General features: G+C 45.5%; 1 protein-coding gene across 1 annotated transcript in view; it reads left to right on the forward strand.

The window, feature by feature from the left end:
• The first annotated feature begins 1,447 nt into the window (after nucleotides 1-1,447).
• TRIP12 (thyroid hormone receptor interactor 12) overlaps nucleotides 1,448-8,680 on the forward strand; it is a 164,640-nt gene continuing 157,407 nt past the window's right edge. Inside the window, exon 1 of the mRNA XM_037738767.1 lies at nucleotides 1,448-1,588. The gene's annotated coding sequence lies outside the window, so the exon portion shown is untranslated. The remainder of the gene's footprint in view (nucleotides 1,589-8,680) is intronic.

Here is an 8,680-nt window from a genome sequence, read left to right on the forward strand (position 1 = left end):
TAGTATCTGTTCATTCAGGCACTGGGTGCATGAATGAACTACTCAGTGACAGGCGTAAGCTCAGTCAGGATTAGAAACGTGTTCCCAGCGGAGGCCCAGCTCAAGTTGAGAATTTCATAGACACAATCATCCAAAAGCCCACCTTCAATAAATACAGCAGGCATAAAAATAGGCCGATTGTTACTTTGGTGATAACATAACTCTCGGTCTTATTGTTGTGGAGCAGATGTCATTATGGGTGGGGCTGAAGCACATAGCAGCTGAAACGTTTTTATGCCACTCCCCTCGCACACTTTCAGTGGGATAGAAGGGGCTCCAAAAGGTAAGAGAAGGGCTCCCAATCGTCAGTTGCAACTAGTAATAACTAAGTTTTGATGTCGCCGCGGTACGCGTAAAGGCCACAGAAAGATTTTTAAAAAATTCTCCATGGTTAATTCCTATCCTGGAAAAGAGACCATCTCCTTTTCCCCTCCCTAGCCGCTCCGCCTTGGGACATTTGGCTGAGTCCTTCCCTCCTTCCCACGCTGAGGTGAGGCCGCACGCTAGTCGGGGACGCCGGTTTTCCTCTTTGCGCGGAGGAACTCTACAGGTAAGCAGGCATGGCGGGAAAGGAGCGCGCGGCACCGCGGAGAGGCAGAGAAAGCTTGCCAGGAACTAGCCGGGCTTGGGGAGAGCAGGGACACGCTGGCCGCGGGACCGAGAAGGCCGAGGTGACAAGGAAAATCTCCCGGCGCGGAGCCGGGACTGGGCGCTTCCGGCGGGCCACGGTTGCTCTCGGCCTAGCTCAGCCTGTCTCCCGGGCCCCAACCGGGCCGGGAGGGAGTTAGGAGAGAGGGTAAACTGCGGCTCGCACTTGCCTGAGACCGGGTGACCAGCAACTGGTAATAGTCTTTGCTTGGCGGCGGGCCTTGTCCTGCAATTTCGAGCAGAGTCTCCGGCAGCCACGACGCCATCTTGGGACGCCACCACCGTCGCTAAGACAACCAGGAAGGGGCGGGGTTTGGTGGGGTCAAGGGGCCAAAACCCTAGTTTAAATCGAGCCACGCTTATGAGCTGGCAGAAGGATTTCTAACTTGGGGCGATCGTGCCTTCTTCCAAGGGTCACAGGGAACCCTGATCGGTGAAATTTCCAGCTCTAGGTCCCGGGTGACCCGAAGGGGAATTAGTTCCTGCTACCACGGAGGGGAGGGGGTGACCCCAGCGGAGGGATACCAAGCGGAGCTCCACAGTCCCCTTCCTGGTCCCTCGAAGAGATCTGGAGGAGATCGGAGGGTGCTGAAAGGGTCGATCCGGGCGGCAGGGGAGGGAGGGGCGATGTGATGGGCCTCCAGTAGGCAGCGGGGCCGGTCCCGCGGACAAGCCCGACATCCGAAGCTTGAGGGCAAAGTAGTTCCCTGAGGGTGTCTGAGCGGGCGGGGAGGGAGGCGGCACGGGCGGAGGCGCACGCCGGCAGCGGTGCTGCGGCTCAGCTGATAATTGAAGGGACCCGGAGCCGCCGCCGCCGCCGCCGCTGGGGGGGGTGGGGGGAGCGAGTGGAAGTTACTGCCGCGCCACCGAGTCCGGACCGGAGACTTTGGGGCCTAACTAGGTAATTGGGGCGCAGCTCCGGGCGGCGGGGGCAAGCCTGGGGGGAGGGGGCCGGGCTGAGTGGTTGGGGGGGCGGGGGGAGGAGCTGGAACAGAAAGTCCCAGGAAGCCCGGTTGTGTCATCACGGCGATTCGGCCCCCGCTTGGCCTGCTCCCGGCGCCGGCGGGGCCGCGGAAGGACTGGGCCGGGGGTTGACGGGAGAGACGCTCGAGGGCGGCCGCGGCCGGAGGGACCGGGGCCCGGCGGGAGGTGGGGGTCGCTGGGTCCCTCCTCCGGCTCCCCGCAATGAAGAGGGCCCTTCACAGAAGCAGGGTAAGGCTTGCGGGTGTTGGGGAGCTCGGCGGGGGTCGAGGGGGGCCGGAAGTGGGCTTTGGAGCTTGGAGGGTGTCTGGGAAGAGAGAAAGTGGGGGGCCGGAAGTGCAGGTGGGGAGTGTGAAGACGGCAAGGGTTCCCCGGAAATGGGACGAGGGGCCCGGAAACCGGGAGAGGGGAGGCTCCGGGGCCATGGACGGCCCGGAAATGGAAACTAGGGAGCAGCTCGAGTGACAACAGTTGTGGGAAGCGAGGGTCAGAGGAGGGAGAGGCCGGAGTGACTTTAGACCGCAGTAAGGGGTTTCCTGCACAGGGCGACGGTGAGGGGTGGTTGAGGGCGGGTGAGCCAGGAGACTGGGTCTGCGCGGGGCAGTTTTTTAAGCTGTGGGAAGTTGAGGCTGAGGGAGGAAGATGACGAGCGGGGCATGCAGGGGGCCTAAGAAGCCGAGAAACTTGACTGAGAAGAATAGAGCATCCTTTTAAATAGATAAGAATGGAAATTGGTGGTAGGTGGGTTTAACTAGGACTTGGTGGAGGGAGGTGGGCCAATTGTCACCCCAATCGTATTAGCATTCAGAGCGAGTCAGGCGATTAATTTATTTATATGTGGATTACATAAAACCTATTACAACGTTTGTCCATCAGTTCAGCCCCTCTCCTTCCTTCTCCATAGTGAGTGGGTTTCAAGTACAGGGGCAAGTTAGAGGGGAGTTCGAATAACGGAGATAGTAAAATCTCAAATCCTATCCTCGGCGTCTTTCCTTTTTTCAGAATGAGAAATCCTTCATTTCTTAGAGGGAAAAATGCGGAAAAACAAAAACCCATGTAAATCGGGGGAGGGGGAATAACATTTGAACTGCTGGTGGGGTGCAGGAGGGAATTGGTTAGTCTACGTGATGAGGAGAGAACGGAAGGGGCAGCTTTCACACCCTTAAGATAGATGTTTTTTTTTTTTTGATAATGCTGTTTTACTTTGTCTGGGGGTGGTTTAGCCTAAGCATCGAGTCTGATGGTGGACATAGTTTAATTGCTTCGTTAGTTAATTGTGTGTAAAGGTTGGTGGGGGGCGGGTACGGTTAATAGCGCAGTGAATCCGTTCTAAGTGGACGCCTAACTGCTCTCCTGCTGTCTCCCTTCCTGGTCGCGGTCCTCGGTCTTGCCTGGGCTGACAGATCACCCGATCTCCGGGCTTTGGTCTGTTTTGTAGGCCCTTTAGTGATGTGTTTAACTTTCTATTCCTCTCGAGAGTCTTATTAGATATTTTTGGCATTTCATTTTTTAAAGACCTGGCAAGTTGAGGCTCAGCGTCTCCTCTTTAAAAACAAAACAAAAAATACAGGGTAGAAAGTTGAAAGAGCTATTGAGTGGAGTAAAAAACCGACGCTCAGAACAAAGGTCCTAGTTGTGTTAGAAAAAAAGGCAAGAGGCCTGTATATGAGGTCTGTGTGTGTCGCATTTACACCCCAGGGGGGGTTGAGGAATGGAATTAGCAGAGGTTTAGAGACAATAAATTGTAGAGGGTTTTATTGAGGCTGTTTTTCTTATATTCGTTGCAAAGTGATCAATATTAAGTGTAAGTTTTAGAGTATACCAAAATTCTAATTCTTTTTTTTTTTTTTTTTTTTTTTGACACTTCCTGCTCTGTGTTCAGCCCCAGAAATTTTGAACTGCTGTGACTCCATCGTCTTTGTGAGACTGAGGGAGTTTTTATTCCATTTATATTAAGTTTAAGATCTTGTACATAACATGGTTGGGGTTTATGGGCTTTGTACATGTCTGCCTTTCTATGAATGTGCCAATATCCCTAAGAATTGGAAAACTGTAATTAAGATTATCATTGTTTTCATTCAGTTCCCAGTTTTTGAGGAGTATGAGTAGTTTTTAAGTCTGTTCAGCTGACATTTATACTATTTAGTTTGTGCCTATGAACAGGCTTTTCTTTTTTTCCATTTACTTTCACAAAGTTTGAGGACAATTTTGGCAGTTAGAGTTCCAGAAGGTGCTAATCTAGTTAGATTTAAAAAACAAATGGAATGCTAGGTAGACCACGGTAAAATCAGTACTTTCACCTGGCAAAGTAAATTTGTAGTAATGTATGATTCCTTTCCCATTGTAACTTTTTTTTTTTTTTTTTTAAAGACAGAGTCTCTGTCACCCAGGCTGGAGTGCAACTTCTGCCTCCCAGGTTCAAGCGATTCTCCTGCCTCAAACTCTGGAGTAGCTGGGATTCCAGGCATGCACCGCCACACCTGGCTAATTTTTGCATTTTTAGTGGAGATAGAGTTTCACCATGTTGGCCAGGCTGGTTTTGAACTCCCTACCTCAGGTGATCCCCTGCCATGGTCTCCCAAAGTGCTGGGATTACAGGCAAGAGCCACTGCACCAGCCTCAGTGTAACTTTTAAGATTATTTTATTTATGTTATCTAGACAAGGTTTTAATATTCTGCTTTAAGGTTGTCATCCTAGCAGTGAAAACATCAGTGGCTTGGAAATTCACACACTACTAGTTAGTAGCTTTGTGACTTTGAGCTAGTCATTTGCCCTATCTGGTTTTCATTTATTTTATCTGTAAAATGGGGTTGGGTAATCTTTATTTTACCTCACTGGGTGAGTGTGAGACCCAGCAGATTTAATGGCTGTGAAAAACAACAACATGCTGAATAAATTAGTTTTAGGAAATTATATTAGCTGTTTTGAGGTCATTTTTTAAAAGATACAGCTTCTCATTTGTGGTGGTGGTCCACGGGGAAGGGGAGAATTAATGTAAAGTAGGTTGAAGGTACAAAGTTATAGAACTTTATAAATTGAAATTGCTGCTTAATTGGTAGTAGAATTTGGGCCTAATTTTTGTCTTACTTAAGTTACTTTCTTTTTTTGGCATGAGCATGCCGGTTACACTTTTTGGCCATACATTCTACTGAATAAACTTGTTAATATGTTTAAAGAAACTTCAAATTTGTTTATGTTTTCATTGACAAAATGTGTACCTTTGTACCATTCTGGTTTGTACTCTTATGAAATTGACTCTTTTTTTTTTTTGAGACGGAGTTTGGCTCTTGTTGCCCAGGCTGGAGTGCAATGGCGCAATCTCGGCTTACCGCAACCTCTGCCTCCCGGGTTCAAGCAGTTCTCCTGCCTCAACCTCCTGAATTGCTGGGATTATAGGCAGGCGCCAACCATGCCCAGCTGATTTTGTATTCTTTGTAGAGATGGGGTTTCTCCATGTTGGCCAGGCTGGTCTTGAGCTCGTGATCTCAGGTGATCTACCCACCTCGGCCTCCCAAAGCTCTGGGATTATAGGTGTGAGCCAAATTGACTTTCTAATCTAAGAGATTACAATTAGGGAATAATGCTCCTGAATCTTGGTCACTATTTTCTTTACAGAACCTAGGGAACTTCCCCCCTTTTAAGTGGACAGGTAGGGATCTTTTTGGGCAAATGTGATACCATTTGCCCCTTTATTTTTCTGTTTGCTGTGGTCCTTTGATGGACTCAAGTCAAAACAGCAACCCATTTGGTTTTTTATCTTCACTAAAATTGTTTATTGCAATTGCCAGTTTGACCTGGACTTTGCCCTCATTTAAATAAAGCAAGCACCCATTATGTACAGAAAAACATAGAAGATAAAGGAGGTAAAGAACAACTTACAACTCATCCCTTCAGATCACTTCCTCAGACAAATTTCTGCCTGTGATCTTTGTATTTCTGGTTAGCTGTACTGGCTTCTTTTCTGCATTACAGTATTGCATTTGTTGACATGTGTTGCTTTTGTTTCCCTGATTAGGTTATAGGCTTCCTGAGGGCAAAGTTGATTTCATACAGTTGTGTTGTGTGTGAAGGTACACTAATAAACCTGATTGGTCTGATTAAGGTGGCATTGGAGGTGGGAGGTGGGGGGATTGCTTGAGGCCAGGAGTTTTAGCAGAGGCAACATAGTGAGACTTGTCTCCACAAAAAAGAAAAAAAAAAAGTAGCTGGGCATGGTGCATGGATCAGCAGTTCTAGGCAACTCTGGAGGCTGAAGCAGAAGGTTTGCTTGAACCCAGAGATTTGAAGTTAATAGTGAGGTCTGGTCACACCACTGTACTCCAGCCTGCTTAGAAGGGTTCTTTGATGCCAACAGATTCTTCAGAATGCTTTCTGTTGGTTGGTTCAGTGATCATGGCCTCTTCACATCTCCCCTGACTAATGTGCCATTAGAGGTCCTGGATGGGTATCAACTGTCACGGCCATGTTTTAGTGTTAAGCCAGTGGATTAATCTGTTCCACTTTTTTCGTAGTCCAAGCTTTAGTTAATAGGGCCAAGCCTGAGGGGAGTCCAGGCCAGACAGGGTGGAAGAGTAAAAATCTGGTGGATATTACACAATCAACATAATTTTTAGATTGTTGTGTATAATCTTAGTGCTTGGTGATTCTTAACATGTAGTACAATGTAATATAAGCTTTACTTGTGTGTTTTCTTTTAGTACTAGCGTATCATTTCAGCAGCTGTGTTACAGACTTGAAGACATAACCTCAAAGCAGTGGTTCTCTACCTCTCTGCTGGGTTTCTCTGTGCGTAATGGTTGCTTGCTGTTATTTGTAATAAATAGATAAGTATACTGATGCTAGACCTGTTCCTCGAATTTTTTTTTTTTAAGTAAAATTTAACTTAACTAATGTCTTGGATTTTTAAAAAATGTACTTCTTTAATATCCTAACTTACTGATAGTTTTAGGTTATTGGCAAAAAGAGGTTGTTTCCTAGACTGAATTAAGTCTTTTATGTCATTTTTCCCTGAGGCCTTTTAGATTTTGGTTGTTTCTTGTGATTTCATTAAACTGGTTTGGAAAAAGGAACTTACCCATTATTCAGTGTTACGTGCTTTGTCTTGAGAGTGCAGAAGCTATTGGCAGTAGTCAGTTTCATGGTTATGCTTGATTTATAAAGTCATTAGGGTGGCCTAGAGTGAAAAAGCTACCTGCAGCTCTGTGTTTTCCTTAACAGCACTGTTCAACTGATTATCTGATTTGAAGGCAAGACTTAGGTTCCAGTCCTGGCTATACACTTCCCATCTTTGTAACCTTGGGCACATAATTTAACTTTGATTATTAACACCTAATCTAGAGTCAGTTGTAATTTATATGGTAGACATTCTGTATTGCGATTTAGGCTCCACAGATGAATTGGAACACAAGGCCCTTTCTCCACTTGTTCACAGTACTGTCAGCCATTGCCTCATTTGTTAAAACTTTTACGTAGAACATACCTCTTTTAATATGCATAGGTATCTTACTTGAAAACATTTGACCAGACCCAGTGGCTCATGCTTGTAATTCCAGAACTTTGGGAGGCGGGAGGATCGCTTGAGCCCAGGAGTTTGAGACCAGCCTGAGCAACTTAGTAGAGACCTTGTTGTTACTAAAAATCATTTTTAGCTAGGTGTGGTAGCACATGCCTGTATAGTCTCAGCTACTTGGGAGCCTGAGGTGACAGGATTGCTTGAGCCTGGGAGCTTGAAACTGGTGAGCTGCAATTGTGCCACTCCAGTCTGGCTGACAGAGCGAGACCCTGTCTCAAAAAATAGATATATTTTTAGTTTACAATAGTATTCCTTAGTTGATTATGAAATCTTTAAAGTCCTTAGCCCCCACCCTTTTTTAAATTTTTATAAGGATGCTAATCCCAAGTAGTGTCCCTTTTTGTCTGCATCTAGCATAGGGATTGTTTGTTAATAGAATAAGTCTTATGAAAATAAGATACTGTAAGTGGAAATATTTTGTAATGGCTTAATGTCCTATTTTTAAAATTTTGATTCACATTTGGCATTGTTAATGCTAAAATGATTTTGAAACTTTTAGTCAGTTAGTATATATTTTGGAGACTGCAGATTACTTTTAAATCATACATATTAAAAAGAATTGGAGCAAGTCATTTTGTTATTCTTTAATTGGCCATTATGTGCATATAATAGTTGATAGTTAAAAGTACATTGAAGACCTAGATAAGTTTTTTTTGTTTGTTTGTTTGTTTTTTGAGATGGAGTCTGCTCTGTTGTCCAAGCTGGAGTGCAGTGGCATGATCTTGGCTCACTGCAACCTTCACGTCTTGGGTTCAAGCAGTCCTTCTGCCTCAGCCTCCTGAGTAGCTGGGATTAAAGGCAGCTACCATCATGCCTGGCTGATTTTTTGTATTTTGGGTAGAGTCAGAGTTTCACCATGTTGCCCAGGCTGGTCTTGAACTCCTGACCTCACGTGATCCATCCGCCTTGGCCTCCTAAAGGGCAGGAATTACAAGAGTGAGCCAGTGTGCCCAACCAATATGTTTTAATACAGTGCTAAATGATTAGTGTTTCCAATTTATAATAGTCTACATCATTCTAGTTTATTATGTTTGTTTCTTTTTGGAGAGCATATACATATTTCTATAAATATGGTGTTATTACCCATACATGGATTTTTAAAGGCTATTTATAAGCCAAAATGTCCATCAACAAGCCTTCAAGACTTGAAGTTACAGCATTTCAGTGTGTATTTTAATCAACTTGTTGGCTGTCATAACCAATGAGTTCTACCCCGACTTCCAGACTCCTACTCATTCTACCCGTGGGCAGTTCTCTGAATAAATATGATGTACCTTGTGCTGTCTTCTTAAGGTCAGATGAACTCATTTTAAAGTTTTTATACTGGTAAACATGTGTGATGCCCTGGAAACCTAAAGTGAGTTTTTACAGCAGTCCATCTCTTGAAATTCTCTCTTCAGTTGTAATTTAAGCTGCTTTGTGTCCTTAGAGAGCATGTT

This window comes from Cebus imitator, unplaced genomic scaffold (assembly GCF_001604975.1).
Source record: "Cebus imitator isolate Cc_AM_T3 unplaced genomic scaffold, Cebus_imitator-1.0 Scaffold57, whole genome shotgun sequence".
Taxonomy (NCBI): domain Eukaryota; kingdom Metazoa; phylum Chordata; class Mammalia; order Primates; family Cebidae; genus Cebus; species Cebus imitator.